The 16,400-nt window shown below is 43.9% G+C and overlaps 1 protein-coding gene across 1 annotated transcript in view; it reads right to left on the reverse strand.

Annotated features, from left to right (window-relative positions):
* Nucleotides 1-16,400, reverse strand: part of tgo (Aryl hydrocarbon receptor nuclear translocator homolog tgo) — a gene marked incomplete in the record, with an annotated part of 233,298 nt that overhangs the window by 56,654 nt on the left and 160,244 nt on the right.

Genomic DNA, 16,400 nt, shown 5'->3' on the forward strand with positions numbered 1-16,400 from the left:
AAATACATCGCAGCATTGCCTTTTTATCGTCACCACCACCTTCATCATCACTGAATTATTACCTGAGCTAATTTCATTGAAACTTTTGAGCATTTAATTCCATCAGCTGGGAATTCCGCTCGCACCTCGCCTTCTTCCTGCACCGGCGCCCGCGGGCCCCAGCAAACAGGAAGAGGCTCCTGCGTCTCGGGAGAGCGCCGGAAAGTTGGGGCGGCTGCCACTTGACGCCCCTCGAGCGGCGGCCGCGGCACAGGCGCCACGCTCGGCGGCGCCCCGCAAACAAGCAATCGCTTCCTTCTGTTGATCGCTAAACAAATCTATTTAATCCCGGAGCGCCAAATAACTCCCGTTTCGCTGGGCAAATACGAGCCGATTTGCGCGGCACGCACACGTAGTTATACAAAATAGGCGAAGCGGCCCGCGAGCGCTGCGCAAACAGCGCCGCCGCCGCCGCGCCCGCCGCCCGTAAGTGAGGGCAAACAGCGCCGCCGCCGCCGCGCCCGCCGCCCGTAAGTGAGGGCAAACAGCGCCGCCGCCGCCGCCGCTTTCGGACGGAGAATAATCAAGGAAAATGTAACGAGCCTCAATCCTCTCTGGCTTTCGAGAGGCGACCTGCATGTTCGCAGACAATAACCAAAACTGATAAATCTTGGCCAGGAATTGACGATAAATAGGTTTATCTCAAACACAACACTGCACACACGCGGACTCGACATGAACAAACACCGGCAGATGCAAATATAATATCATTTCCTAGTATAAAACTCAAGGAACCACAATATAACACGAAAGTCCAACTTAACTGCAAAAGTTATGAGAACGCCAATGTATCCAAATTACAGGAAACTTCATTGTATCTACCTATCTACCCATATATATCTATCTATGTATCTATCTCTCAGACATACGTTCTTGAAGGGGGCGGGGCGGGTGATGGCCACACTTGAATCTAACATCATCACCATCACCATCATCATCATCACCATCACCATCACCCTCATCACCATCACCACCATCACCATCACCACATCCTCCTCCTCCCTCTCCGCCCCCCAACCAGCGCCGGCGGGAGGGATTCGGCGCCGCGGGTTGCGAGCGCCACCCGCGGGGCCTCCGCCGGACACACAAACGGTTGCTCTTTTTTGTGCGTAATACACACGCACTTACATACACATACATATACTTATTTACATGTATGTGTGTACATGTATATATATACAAATACATTTTGTTTAGTTTATATATATATATATATATATATATATATATATATATATATATATATATATATATAATATATATATAAATAATATATATATATATATTATATATATATATAAATATATATATATAAATAATAAATATCTATAAATATATAAACATATATAATTAAATATAAATATATATATATTTATATACAAATACATACACATATATAATTAAATATATATATATACATATATATATATATATATATATATATATATATATATATATATATATATATATATGAATGTGCGCGCACACACAATGTTCCGCACAGCAACCCTGGACCAAAAAAAGGTTAATCTTTAAATCTAATATGACAGCCCATTTACTGCTCATCAATTACGGCGCAATTACAAAAACAATTAAGAATAATGACCCAGCTGACTGCGGTCAAGGCCTTAATAAACTCGTTCCAAATTACTTTTCTTAAGCTGTAAATTAACTACTGGGTCTGCTTTTTTTTCCACTTTTGGTGATGACTGGCGATGGTGGTGATGGTGATGATCATGGTAATGATGATGATGATGGTGGCAGAGATTTTGATAGTGAAGATAATATCAGTGATAATATCCAAGAATCAAATAATAACAATAACAATAACAATAACAATAATTATAATTATTATTATTATAATAATAATAATAATAATAATAATAATAATAATAATAATAATAATAATAATAATAATAATAATAATAATAATAATAATAATAATAATAATAACAACAACAACAACAACAACAACAACAACAACAATAATATTATTATTAATAATAATAATAATAATAATAATAATAATAATAATAATAATAATAATAATAATAATAATAATAATAAATGAAAATCATAATTGCCAATGAATTCATAATCTTTGGTTATCGACAGACTAACAATTAAAAAGTAGAAACAAACAAACAAACAAACACGGAAATGCCTGAACCACAAAGCCATAAGAACCGCAAACACAAACATATCCCACCCCCTCCCTTCCCCATTCCTCCGCCCCCCTCTGCTCCCCTACTTCCTCTATGTACCTTCCTTCCGCCCGTTAGATAAACAACAGCAACAAACAACAATAAACACCAAACTACAACAAAAACAACAATAAACACCAAACTACAAAAACTACAAAAAACGATAACACCAAATTACAAAAAATACAACAACAAAAACAAACACCAAACTACAACAAAAAACAATAAACAAACTGCAGCAAAAAACAACAATAACCACCAAACTACAACAAAAACAATAAACACCAAACTACAACAAACACCAACATCAACAACACAAACAAACAAACAACAATGATGACCATGATAACTCTGCTTCTGTTTAATCCTCCCACACACACACACCCCTCCACCCCCCCCCCCCTCTCATTCCCGACGCCGCGGGTGCGATAATGTGACGGAAAAGAGTCACGCCCATCAATCACGCCCATCACGCCCGCCGCTAACACACGCACGCACCCCCGCTTTGTTTACAGAGAGGTGACAGCCACGCGGACGCACGCCGCCGATCACCGCCGCCGCACGCCCACAAAGGCCGCCGCTACGCCCATCACAAGCACGTGTTTGGGTGTGCGTACGGCAGACAGAGAGGCGAAACAATTCACGAATCCTTTCAGAGCTAAAAACAAACAAAAACCGATTTCAAACCACGCCGATCACCTCAATCCAAAAAAAAAAATAAATAAAATAAAAACATATCCGTCTATCCCTACCCCCCCCCCCCAAAAAAAAAAAAAAAAAAAAAAAAAAAACACCACACGACACGCCACTGTTTCTCCCCGTCAACATCCCCGCCCCTACGCCCCAACGCAGAGGCGCGGGCGTGAAAAGCAAGACGCGAGGTGGCCAGCCAAGCGCGAACGGGGGCGGAGGCGGAGCGAAAAGCGACGCACGACAATAATAACGAACTTAATAATCATATATAATAAATAGTAATAATAATAGTTACTAAATTTGAAGACAAGATCAACCTAATAACAACAATAATCAAATAAAAGAACTGTGAACTCTCGACAATTAAATTACAGAACTATTGAGAATCATCAAATGAACAGACAACTAACAATAGCAAAAACCCAAGAAAAAAAAATAATCATAAACCCAAAGAACTATCAACAATAACAATTAAACCAAAGACCCACCAGTAATAACTAGACGAGCACCGAAGAAAAAAAAACATTACAGACTAATAATAATGAAAACAACACTCACCAAAACAAACAAATAAACAAATGATATAAAATAAAAATAAAAACTGATACTACCAATCTCCCTAATCCCTGGAAGAACACACGGACATCTAACACACACAAACAACAGCGAGAACAATAACCAATTTAACGGCCAATTAACACCACCAACAACCGCCCCGTGAACGAACGCCAGAGAACAACACACGCTGACAATAACGACATTAACCCGAAGGACAATTCACGATAACGAATCTCTGCCACAACCCTAAAGGAGCGTTGGCGACTTAATGGATAATTTCTTCATTAAAGTAATAACTTTGCGGGACAAAAAAGTTCAGGATCAAAATCGAAATTCCAATCGTTCTTTTCTCCAATCAATGAAATGAAAGGTTATCGTCGCAGCTATTTGAGAATATATACAATAGTAATAAAGTTATCACAAAATATTAATGATAGCAATAACAATGGTAATGACATTGATAAAAGTGATGTTAACAATAATAACCATATCAATTATTACCAACCACAGCACAATCATTACAATATATTATCATCATCATCATCACAATAATAATAATAATAACGATAACAATAATAATAATAATAATAATAATAATAATAATAATAATAATAATAATAATAACAATAGCAATAACAATAATAACAATAATAACAATAATAACAATAATAACAATAATAACAATAATAACAACAACAACAACAACAACAACAATAATAATAATAATAATAATAATAATAATATCAATAAATAAATAAATAACAAAAAATAATAATAATAACAATAATAAAATAATAAAATGATAAAATAATAAAATAATAATAATAATAATAATAATAATAATAATAATAATAACAATAATAACAACAACAACAACAACAATAATAATAATTATTATTATTATAATAATAATAAATAAATAACAATAACAATAATAATAATAATAACAAATAAATAAATAAATAAATAAACATAAATAAATAGATTAATTAATCAATTAACCAGTAACAATATTAATAACAATAACAAAGAAAATGAAAATGAAAATAAAATAAATAGAAATAAAAACAATAACAAAAGTAACACCAACAGCAAAAACCACCAAAACCATCACCGAGAATAACAATAACGTCGATACACCCAATAAAATGCCCATTGGCCATCGCAAACGAGTACAGGAAATTGCAGAAGCTCAAGAAAGAGAGAGAGAGGGAAAAAATGACGATAAAAAGCATAAGAACTCAAAAAAAGGAGAAAAAAAAGTATCCAAAAAATATAATTGTTTACTCTTCGAACTTCCTGTGAAGCTGAGGCTGACGGAGGCAATTGGGCGAGACGGGCGGCGAGAATGGGCGGGGAATGGGCGGCGAGGAGAGGCGGGGAGGCGGGGAGGCGGAGAACCAAGAACCGAAACAGAGGACCGAGTTGAGGACGGAGAGCCAGGGAGATGAGTAAATGAGTTCAGAGGACTGTGAGTGTAAGCCATGATTCGTAAACGGCAGACGACATGAGTAAGCGAGTGAGAGGAAAAAAGTGAGGAAGATGAGTAAATAAGTTCAAGGAGATTGAGTAAACGAGCGAGAAAACGCAGATCGAGGGAGGATAAGTATATACGAGCCAGGAAAAAGTGAGTAAATAACGTAGATAAAGACAAGAGCAACTGAGTAAATAAGCTTGGAACCTCGCGAACCACTCATGAGTCAGGCGGCACCAAAGCGAGGAACCAAGACAGGAAGCGAGTCAAACGGGGAGCCATAATGGAACCGAACGAGAGAACAGAGCAACCCGAAGAACCATGGCCGAAGAACCGGGGAACCGAATCGACATGACCGGGACGAAGAAAACAAATCGAACCGCTGTTTTTTTTCTTTTTCTTTTCTTTTTTCCTTTTTTTTTGTCTTTTCTTATCCTGCAACGAAGGATTCCTGACCGAAGATTTGAGAGCATTCCTTTCTTTCTTTCTTTCTTCCCTTCCTCCCTCCTTCCTTGTCTCCTTCTCTCCCTCCTCCTTCCTACCCTCCCTCCCTCTCTCCCTCCTCTCCTACCCTCTCTCCCTCTCTCCCTCATCTCCTACCCTCCCTCCCTCTCTCCCTCCTCCCTTCCTACCCTCCCTCCCTCTCTCCCTCCTCCTTCCTACCCTCCCTCCCTCTCTCCCTCCTCCTTCCTACCCTCCCTCCCTCTCTCCCTCCTCCTTCCTACCCTCCCTCCCTCCCTCCTGCAAATTCCCCCCTGAAGCCTCTGACCCATACACCCTATTCCCCCCCTCCTGACCCCAACCCCCTTACCCTTCCCTATTCCCCTCCTATTCCCCCCCCCCCCCCCGCCAGGATAACTTGCAAGACACCCAGCGTTGAAATCACTTTCCTCTCTGTGCCTTTCCGGAGAAGAGAGATAAACTCATCCCGCCCCGTAACCAAAGAGAAACAATAATCACTGATAAAAAACAAATAAAGAAAAAAACATTGTTGAAATAATAATAATTATTATAATAATAATAATAATAATAATAATAATAATAATAATAATAATAATAATAATAATAATAATAATAATAATAATAATAATAATAATAATAATAATAATAACAATAATAATAATAATAATAATAATAACGATAACGATTATGGTAATGATTGTCACTGTAATAGCAATAGCAACAATAACAGTAATGGTGGTAGTAGTAGTAGCAATAATAGTAGTAATCATCATCATCATTATAATTATAATAATTATTATCAAGAAAAAATTTAAAAACAAAAACAAAAACCAACAAAAGAAAACAAAAGGAAACAAGACACCCAACACAAAAACCAACAAAACACCAACCACAAACAAACAACCAAACAAACAAACAGACCCGCTCCGAGGACCCGAGCGCAGCCGCCCATCAATCCCCCCTACACCCCCACCCCAACCCCCCCACCCCCGATAATAAGGCGAGTGGTCAGCGCATGAAAAATGTCGGAGGCAAACGATACCCCCAATCACCGCCGTTGGTTGTTTGGACAGGGGGGGGGGGGGGGGGGGGACGCGCGCCTGTGATTGCGCGATTTATGATGGCGCGATGGCGTGACTCGGGATTGAGTGATGGCGTGAACTGTGAGGCGTGATTGCGTGATTTGTGATTGTGTGATTTGTGATTGTGTGATTAGTGATAGTGTGATTTGTGATTGTGTGATAAGTGATTGTGTGATTGTATGATTAGTGATTGTGTGATTAATGATTGTGTGATAGTGTGATCTGTGATTGTGTCATAGCGTGATCTGTGATTGTGTGATTGGGTGATTTGTGATAGCGTGATTGAGTGATACAATGATTGTGAGAATGTTTGTGTGATTGAGTAAATTGTCACTTTTTGATTCGTGATTCTATGATTGAGCGACTTGTGATTGTGCGACTGACTGTGTGTATGGGAGGAGGAGAAGGGTGTTGTCCGTCCGTGTGTGCGAGTGTGCGTGCAAGTGTGCGTGCGTGTGCGTGTGCGTGTGCGTGTGGGTGTGCGTGTGCGTGTGCGAGCGAGCTGTCGGTTTTATTTACAGTCATGTGACATTTTCTGGAGTGTGGTCAGGTTTCTATGTCTTTTTTTAAATCTTTCTCTAGGCATCCGGCGACACTCAGAGCCGACGAGAGAAAGTTTCTTAAGATATATAAACTTTTACTCTTCCCGTGCATGAAGGAAGAGGAAGAGGAGGAGGAGGAAAAAGGTGGGAGGAGGAGGAGGAGGAGGAGGAGGAGGAAAAGGAGGAGGAGGAGGAGGAGGAGGAGGAGAAGGAAGAGGAGGAGGAGGAGGAGGAGCAGGAGGTAGGCGGAGGAGGAGGAGGAAGGGGAATATGAGGAGGAGAAATAGAAGAAGAAGAGGAGGAGGAAGAAGAAGAAGAAGAACAAGAACAAGAAGAAGAAGAAGAACAAGAAGAAGAAGAAGAACAAGAGGAAGAAGAAGATGAAGAGGAAGAGGAAGAAGAGGAGGAGGAGAACAAGAACAAGAACAAGAACAAGAAAAATACTAACAATGAGAAACCATGCACATATTTTCATTTCAAAAAATAAAACAAAAAATAAATCAAATAAAAGCCACTAAACTACAAAGCCAGCGAAACGAGCGCCTCGAAACCCCGATTCCCGGACAATTAAAACCTCCCGCCGGAAGCCCCTCGTTTCCTGCCCGCTGCAGATTAGCGATTAATAAATCCTCGTCTCGTTAAGTGCAAGGGGTGGTCGGGAGGACCGGACACACGATGACCGGCCGGCCGACCGACTGACCAACAAACCAACCAACCAACCGACGGACCGACCAACAAAACAACCAACAAACCAACCGACCGACCGACCAACCAACCAACCGATGGACCAACAAACCAACCGACAAACCAACCAACCGACCAACCAAAAAACCAACCGACCGACCGACCAACCAACCAACCGACGGACCAACAAACCAACCGACAAACCAACCAACCGACCAACCAAAAAACCAGCCGACCGACCGACCGACCAACCAACCGACAAACCGACTAACCGACGGACCGACAAACGAACAAACAAACCGACCGACCGACTGACCAACCAGCCAACCGACAAACCAACTAACCACCCGACCACCCGACCGTCCGGCTGGAACACGTAACACCAGTAGCGCGCGCGTGAGACTTAATAATTCGCCCAAAAGGGCAATTTGCGCTTACCTAATTCGCACATTAATTGTCGTCGCTAATTGTTTTTTTTTATCAACTACCCCTTATCATCCATCACATAAATGTCTGTAATCAATATTCAACATGACCTACTTTCTGAGTTTACAATCTAAATAAAAATAAACAAATAAATAAGCAAAAAAATCAATAAAATCAATAAAAAAAATAGAAATGAAAACTATGCCTTTCTCATCACACACAAACCACACACACAAAAAAAACTAAAACTTATAATCCCAATTACAATACACACACACACACACAAAAAAAATCTACACGTACCCCCCCCCCCTTACAACACAAAAAAAAGTGAATTAAAACGTACTCACACTCACAACACCCCCCCCCCGCCCCCAACAGTCACACCAAGGTTGCATCCCCCAATATAAACAATACACAGCGTGTCATTTGCAACTGACACTAATACACGTACTTCTCACACTGCAATGCAACGACCCAACGACACGACTTTCACCATCAAAGACATGGCGATAAAAAAGGGTTGACCTTATTCTTATTGATTTTTTTTTTTTTTTCGTCTGAAATTAGGTAATTCGCTTATCTTTTTTTTCCGGACACTCTGGTATAATCCGATATACTCATGGACGAATGATAATAATAATTGTTTAAAATATATACATCACGGGAACGTTATTTGTCTTGATCTCTGACTCAATTACAGTTTCTTGTTGTTGCTGTTGTTGTTGTTTTTTAGAAATTAAAAGCAACACCAACAGGAGCGTTCAATCATCATCAACATCATCATCATCATAATAATAATAATAATTATAACAATAATGATGATAATAATAACGATACCAACAACAACAACAATAACAATCACAACAATAATAATAATAACAACAACAAAAACAATAATAATAATAATAATAATAATAATAATAATAATAATAATAATAATAATAATAATAATAATAATAATAACAACAACAATAATATTTATAATACTACATAAAACAAAACAAAAAAAACGATAAGAAAAAGAAAAAGAGAAGAATAAAAGAATAACGCCCACACCGACACCAACAGAAAACACACGCCGCCACACGCCCACGCAAGCCCCAAACAACAAACCGAAACAAACACACACACGGCCGCTTCACCGTTGCCAGATCCCGGCGCCGGACATTCCCTTCCTTCAAGACCCGGCCGGCGATCTTGAAGACTTTTTTCTTGTACTCTTTATTGTTCGTTTTCATGGATTGTTCTCGTAAAAAAAAAAACATTGCAATGTAATTCGCTTATAAATAGCAACGCACATCTTAAACTTGGCTAAAGTGTGATTTTTTTTTATCTGAATAAGTTAGATGTCAATGATCACTACCATTATCATCACTGCTATCATCATCAAGGTCATTATGGTTACGAATATCATTACCATTACAATCTTTATTAGTATCATTAATACAATTACCATTATTACTTCATTTTACAACCATTATCATCACTATTCCAAACATATTTTCCCATACCTCACTGTAATCTTTATATATCATTACCTTCAATATCAATGTCAATTTCCTATATCTATCATAACTCATTTCACTATACATCATCATCCTTATAATCATCATCATCATCATCATCATCATTATAGTCATCATTATAACCATTATCACTATAGTCATCCTTATTACCATTACCATTACCATTATCACAGAAAGAGGGCGAGATTACTTGTCATTACGAGACCCGCGCCCTCCCTACGCGACATGGCTTTAATTATTTGCAAAACGCGATCCGTTGCCGCTCCACCGCCCGCCTCAACATTGCAACACGACAAGGACGCGTCACACACATTCCGGACGACCGCTCGAAAGTAAGCCAAAGAAAAACAAAAAGAAATAGAAAAAAAAGTTAAAAAAAAAAAAAAATCCGACATGACACTCTGCGAATATACTTTTCGGAGGCGGGAAAAAATCACCATTCCGCTAATAGCCACGCCAGGGAAAAAAAAGAAAGAAAAAGAGAGAGAGAAAAAAACAGGGGTTTACTACTTGTCACACGGCGAAAATTCGGCCGGTTCTCAGCACGTCCGCGGCTATTTGTTTTTGCGATTTCTCCGTTGTGGGAGAGGGACGGGATCCGTAGAACAAGAGGCGCTCGCTCTGCTTCTCCTCGTAAAGGCATCGAGGACCTCCAGTTTGCATGCAAGCGTGTGCGTGTGTGTGTTTGTGCGTGTGTGAATATGTATGTGTGCGTGTGCGTGTGCGTGTGCGTGTGTGTGTTTGTGCGTATGTGCGTGTGTGAACATGTATGTGTCCATGCGCGTGTGCGTTTGAGTGTCTACCTTTGTCCGCATGTGGGTGAGTAAGTCTGCGTGTTTGGCCGCTCGTGCGCGCTGGCACGGCCGGACTCCAAGGCGTTCGCATGTGCCTGCCCCGAGTGCCTGGACGGACGTGCAGTTTGCGTGCAGCGTCCGCGCGAGTCCGGGGGGCGAGGGGTCTCCGCACATGTGTTCCCAGCCTTTGGCACGGCATGACTGAATCAACCAGAGTAGGGAAGGAAACATAATAAATGAAAGGAAAAGGCAAGCCAAAGGCACCCCGGCGCCTGCTGCCGCCCGCGTCCTCGGCCGGGCGGGTCCGGCGGCGAAGGCGAAGCAATCTGCGTCCCGCCTTCCCCGGCGCCGGACTCGACGCCGTGTCCGCACGACTTGGCCCGCCCAAAAACCAAGGCAAAACCAGTGCTTGAATCTGCGACAGGGCGAGCGCCCACCCAAGACAATGGGCCCTGACCCACAACCGCGGGCGTGACTCCATTACTCAACTTACCTCCTCTTGGTCGTCGTGGGCGGGAGGCTGGTCGTCATGGTATGGGCGGCTGCAGCGGCTGCCGCCGCAGCAGGAAGGGGCGTTGGTGTGGCCAGCACCTGGTGATGGGCGGCGGGGGCGGTCATGCTGCCCCCGGAGAGGCCGCCCACCCCGGATCCCACGCCCATGTAAGCCCCCGAATAGGCCCCGGCGTAGGCGTACATGATTGGCAAGTGTGGGGGAGAAGACAGAAAAAGGACTGAGGTACACACACAAACACGCGCGTGCGCACACCGGCTCACGCAACACTACGGCCTGGTCATTGTATCCGCTGGCCGGCCGGAGACACTGCCAAGACCTGGCGTCTTCTGCACTTCACACTCTTTACACACTTCTTTTTATTACTCTCTTCTGCTTCTCACACTGCAATCACCTTTTCTCTTTCTGCGTATAAAATAATTTCTCCTTTTCGATCAACACACTTCCATAGTCTCTCAAAATGGCCTTTATAAAAATGCCTCCAAGACCTTAACTAATTTTCTCACGGAAGATAACACAGGTGTCTTTCCCTTATGAGGAAAAAAAATACGATGAACTCACTTAGCACTTTCTTCCCTCCTTCGGAAAACACAATACCGCCGACCTTCCTGAAAACCGTCTCTCAAGTCTTCTATTCGAACTTAAAAAAAAGGCACTCACAGTTTTCTCGATTTCAAAAAAACACCAAAAGCTATTTTCCTGAATTTTTCCTCATCTCACCAACTGCACCTTATTGTGATTTCCTTTGCAACACAAACCACTGCGTTCATCTAATGCACAGAAGGAGAGGGAAAAAAAACAAAATTAATTACCACAATAACAAAAGAACCTTACGAGAGACGACAAAAAAGTCATAAATACTTCGAGAACGTCGTTGTCTGTTTTCTTTTATTTTCTTTTTTATTCACGATGCATAAAAAAATCCGGAAACAAAAACAGCTATTCTTTTTCTCTCGATTTTTCCCCCAAGCCGAGCTGCACAAAAATCCCAAACGAAAAAGTTCTTCTTCTTCTTCTTCTGCTTCTTCATAAATACACAAAAAAAGTTACGAAACCAAAATATCCGTCTAATTGTCTTCCATCGACCTATTTCTCCTTATTATTCAAAACCGAAGTGCACCCCAGTCTCCTCGCCCACAAAAAAAAGGCGAAGCTTTCTCGATGCGACCAGCTTCGGCGGAGCACTAAGCCCGCGCGACGCCGCCCACGGACCCAGGCTCACCGGTCCCCCAAGCACACGCTCCCTTGACTCAGCGATCGCCTACTTTTCTGAACGCATACGTCTTCCTATTTTAGCTCTGCCACGGTAATTATCAGCGGGCGGAGGAACTCGGATGCTGACACACTTCACACACACACATACGCACACAAATTCACGCATATATATATACTCACATACTCACATACACACGCACACACACACACGCACACGCACCATGTTCAGCGCCGAGCCATGCTTTAAAACGGCCAATGTATCATTAGCGTTCCCACGTTACGCATAATGAGCCCGGCGACAGTGCACCGCGGTGGCGTTTCCATCTCACTGGCGACACTGGGTGCGATACTGAGGGAGAGGGGGAGAGGGGGAGAGGGAGAGGGAGAGGGGGAGGGAGAGGGAGACGGAGAGGGAGGGGGAAGGGGAAGGGGAAGGGGAAGGGGATGGGGAGAGGGGGAGAAAAGAGAGAGAAAAGAAAGAGAGGGGGAGAGACAAAGCCAAAAGAGGAGAAAGGTACACTTAAAGAGCTAAAGGCAGCCAGAGAGACACGCACACAAACACACACACACACACCATACATACAGACCGAGACAGAGAACCCGAGAGAACCAATCGCGTGAAATGAGGGGGTTCTGTCGCACCGCTACACAGGCTGAGGAGGAGGAGGAGGAGGAGGAGGAGGAGGAGGAGGAGGAGGAGGAGGAGGAGGAGAAGGAGAAAGAGGAGGAGGAGGAGGAGGAGGAGGAGACGACGACGAAGGAAGAGGAGGAGGAGGAGGAGGACCCGGAGGAGGAGGAGCAGGAGGAGGAGGAGGAGGAGGACGACGACGAGGGGGAAGAGGAGGAGAAAGAGGAGGAGAAGGAGGAGGAGGAGGAGGAGGAGGAGGACGACGACGACGACGAGGGGGGGAAGAGGAGGAGGAGAAGAAGGAGAAGAAGGAGGAGGAGGAGAAGAAGAAGAAGAAGAAGGGACGAAGGCGACGTCCACGCCCAAATTGCCACATCGTAAGAAAAAGAAAAAAAAGAGATCGCGGTCCGCTCCCGCTAACGCCAACCGCAGACACATTTCCACATCATGAATAAGAAGTCGCGGAAAGGAAAAAAAAAAAAATAAAAAAAAAAGATAGAAGATCGGAAAATAAAAAAATGAGATAAAATATACAAGAAATATACATCAGTGCCTCATTTTTTTTTTCTACACTACGTCGATACTTTCCCTGCCAGGTCGATCGTGACAGATTTGTTCTGGTTGGAGAAGATTGGTCAGAAGGGGAGGGGAAGGGGTGGAGGTGGAAGGGGAAGGGGAAGGGGTGGATTGAAGGGGAAGGGGAAGGGGTGGACTGAAGGGGTGGAGGTGGAAGGGGAAGGGGAGGGGGTGGATTGAAGGGGAAGGGGAAGGGGTGGACTGAAGGGGTGGAGGTGGAAGGGGAAGGGGAGGGGGTGGATTGAAGGGGAAGGGAAGGGGAAGGGGTGGATTGAAGGGGTGGAGGTGGAAGGAGAAGGGGTGGAGGTGGAAGGGGTGGATTGAAGGGGTGGAGGTGGAAGGGGGAAGGGGTGGATTGAAGGGGTGGAGGTGGAGGGAAGGGATGGAGGTGGATGGAAGGATCGGGTGGAGGGAAGGGAAGGGGTGGAGATGGAGGGAGGGGGATCGGTAAAGGGACAGGAAGGGGTAGAGGGAAGTGATGCAGGTGAATGGAAGGGGATCGGGTGGAGGGAAGGAAAGGACTGGAGGGAAGGGAAGGAGTAGAGGGAAGAGAGGAAAAAGAGGGAAAGGAAAAAGGGAGTTCCTAAAAGGGACGAGATGGGGGAGGAAGGGAAGAAAACAGAGGGGGGGAGAAGAATGGACATGGAGCAGAGGACCAAAGGGGGAGGGAAGGGGAAGAGAGAGGAGTGCTGGGGTAAGAGGGAGAAAGGGAATAGTAGACAGATGAAGAGAAGGGAAGAGGTGGAGCTAAGGATGAAGAGAAGGTAAAGGAAGGGGGAAGGAGACGAGGAAGAGTGAGAAGAGAGGAGAGAGGCGGAGGGAGGGAACAGACAGAAAAGGAAACGGAAGACAAGGAGTGCAGAAATAGACAGTCTCTAAGGCCGAAAACAACAATCAAATATAGAGGAGAGAGAGGAGAAAAGGAATAGAAGGAGAGGTAGAGGGTGGAAAGGGAATCAGAAGAGAAAAAGCAGAGATAAAATGTTGTCAAGAGGTCAATAACAGGGGGAGGAAGGGAGACAAAGAGGGGAGTGACGGACTGAGGTAAGATGGGAAGGAGGAGAAAGAAGAGGTAGAAAGGGAGGAGAAAAGGAAAGGAGGGAGAACCGGAGAAAGGGAGGAAGGAAAAGTGGAGAGAGGAAGGGAGAAAGGGCCAGACAAAAGAGAAAGAGACGAGGGAGGTAGGAAGGGAGGGGAGGAAGAGGAGAGAATGAAGATTGGAAGGAGGGAGGGAGAGGGAAGGTAGAGGTTGGAAATTGGTAAACATAGGTAGCGAGGAGATAATATTCCTCCACGTGCTAATCCTGAGGTGGCGAAAGGGGGAAGAAAGGAGGGGAAAAGATAGAGAGGAAGAGGAGGAGAGGGGAAAAGGCTCAACAAAGGAGAATGGGGTAAAGAGGGGAGGAAGGGGAGAGACGGTGGGGGAGGAGGGGACGGATGGGAGGGGCACCACCTGTCCATCACAACTGTTCCCTTAGCAAACTGGTAGTACACGCAGGCCAGTTGATGGCAGGGGGAGAGGGGGCAGAGAGGGGGGGGGAGAAGGGATCAATACTGTTAGCACTTATTACCGTCATCCTTATTTACAAAGACCAAGCGCCCCTAGCCTCCCCCCTACCCCCTCCACCCCCACCCCACCACAACGGGCCCCTTGCTTGTCTCTGCCGTTCCTTTCGCTGCGTCCCGTGAGTATTCCGACATGAGGGTCAAACACAGGACATGTACGTAAGATTCTTCCATCCTCGTGTTTCCTTACACTCACCCATACATACGCACACATACGCGCTCTGACTGACTGACTTACTGGACTAAGTCTGCCCCCCCCCCCCCCCTCTCTCTCTCTCTCTCTCTCTCTCTCTCTCTCTCTCTCTCTCTCTCTCTCTCTCTCTCTCTCTCTTTCTCTCTCTCTCTCTCTCTCTCTCTCTCTCTCTCTCTCTTTCTCTGTAACTATTTCTATCTCTGTCTCAGTCTCCATCCCTCCCTCTCCCCACATTCCCTCCTCATTCACCCCTAACGGCAGGACTCCCACGGCACATATCAGATTGACTTACAACTTTTAACAGCAATTCACTTCACAAGAGCATACCGCGCAGGTTAAGCCGAGTCATCCAACCTCACGTCTATCTGGACACATCCATCCATCACTCACTCACTCGGTCATTCACTCGCACACTCATTCAATCGTCTACTCACTCCCGGATTTATCAACTCATACGGTACACACACATGTATAAATTTTAGAAAAATACATAAACTCTAATACAAATATATATATATATATATATATATATATATATATATATATATATATATATATATATATATATATATATATATATATATATACATATATATATATATATATATATATATATATATATATATATATATATATGCAAATCAAAATACAATTACACACATGCACACAAACACAGACACAAATACACACCCACACCCACAGACAGGCAGGGACACTCCCCCACAGATCCTCCCCCCCACCCCCCACCAACACATAAAACAAAACACGAATAATAATGAAAAAAAAGAGAAAAAAAAACACAGGGGCCCAAACACAACTACCACACCTGAGCTCCGCGTCCCCCTGTGTTCCCTCCACGGGGCGAGCGCGGCCAGTGACCTGCGACCCGGGGGGGGAGGGGCCGAAGAGGAGCCACGAGTCAAAACATATCTACCAGCTCCCTTGTAAGGCTCGCTCCGTGCCCTCCGGACAGGCGAATGGGATGAATGGGAGAACACGAGCGAGTGGCCGTCCGGGCGACCGCGGCGATATGTTCTCTGTCTGCCTCTGTTTCCCTTTCTGTGTGTCTCTATCTCTTTCTCTCTATTCTCTTTGCCTCTCTCTGTCTATTTCTCTCTATTTTTCTCTGTCCGTTTTCCTCCTTCCCCCTGTCTCTATCTCCTGAATGCCGGGCGACCCACACCTGCCGATGCCCCATACCCCCCGGAGCGCCCATCCTCACCA

This window comes from Penaeus vannamei, chromosome 41 (genome assembly GCF_042767895.1).
Source record: "Penaeus vannamei isolate JL-2024 chromosome 41, ASM4276789v1, whole genome shotgun sequence".
Lineage (NCBI taxonomy): Eukaryota > Metazoa > Arthropoda > Malacostraca > Decapoda > Penaeidae > Penaeus > Penaeus vannamei.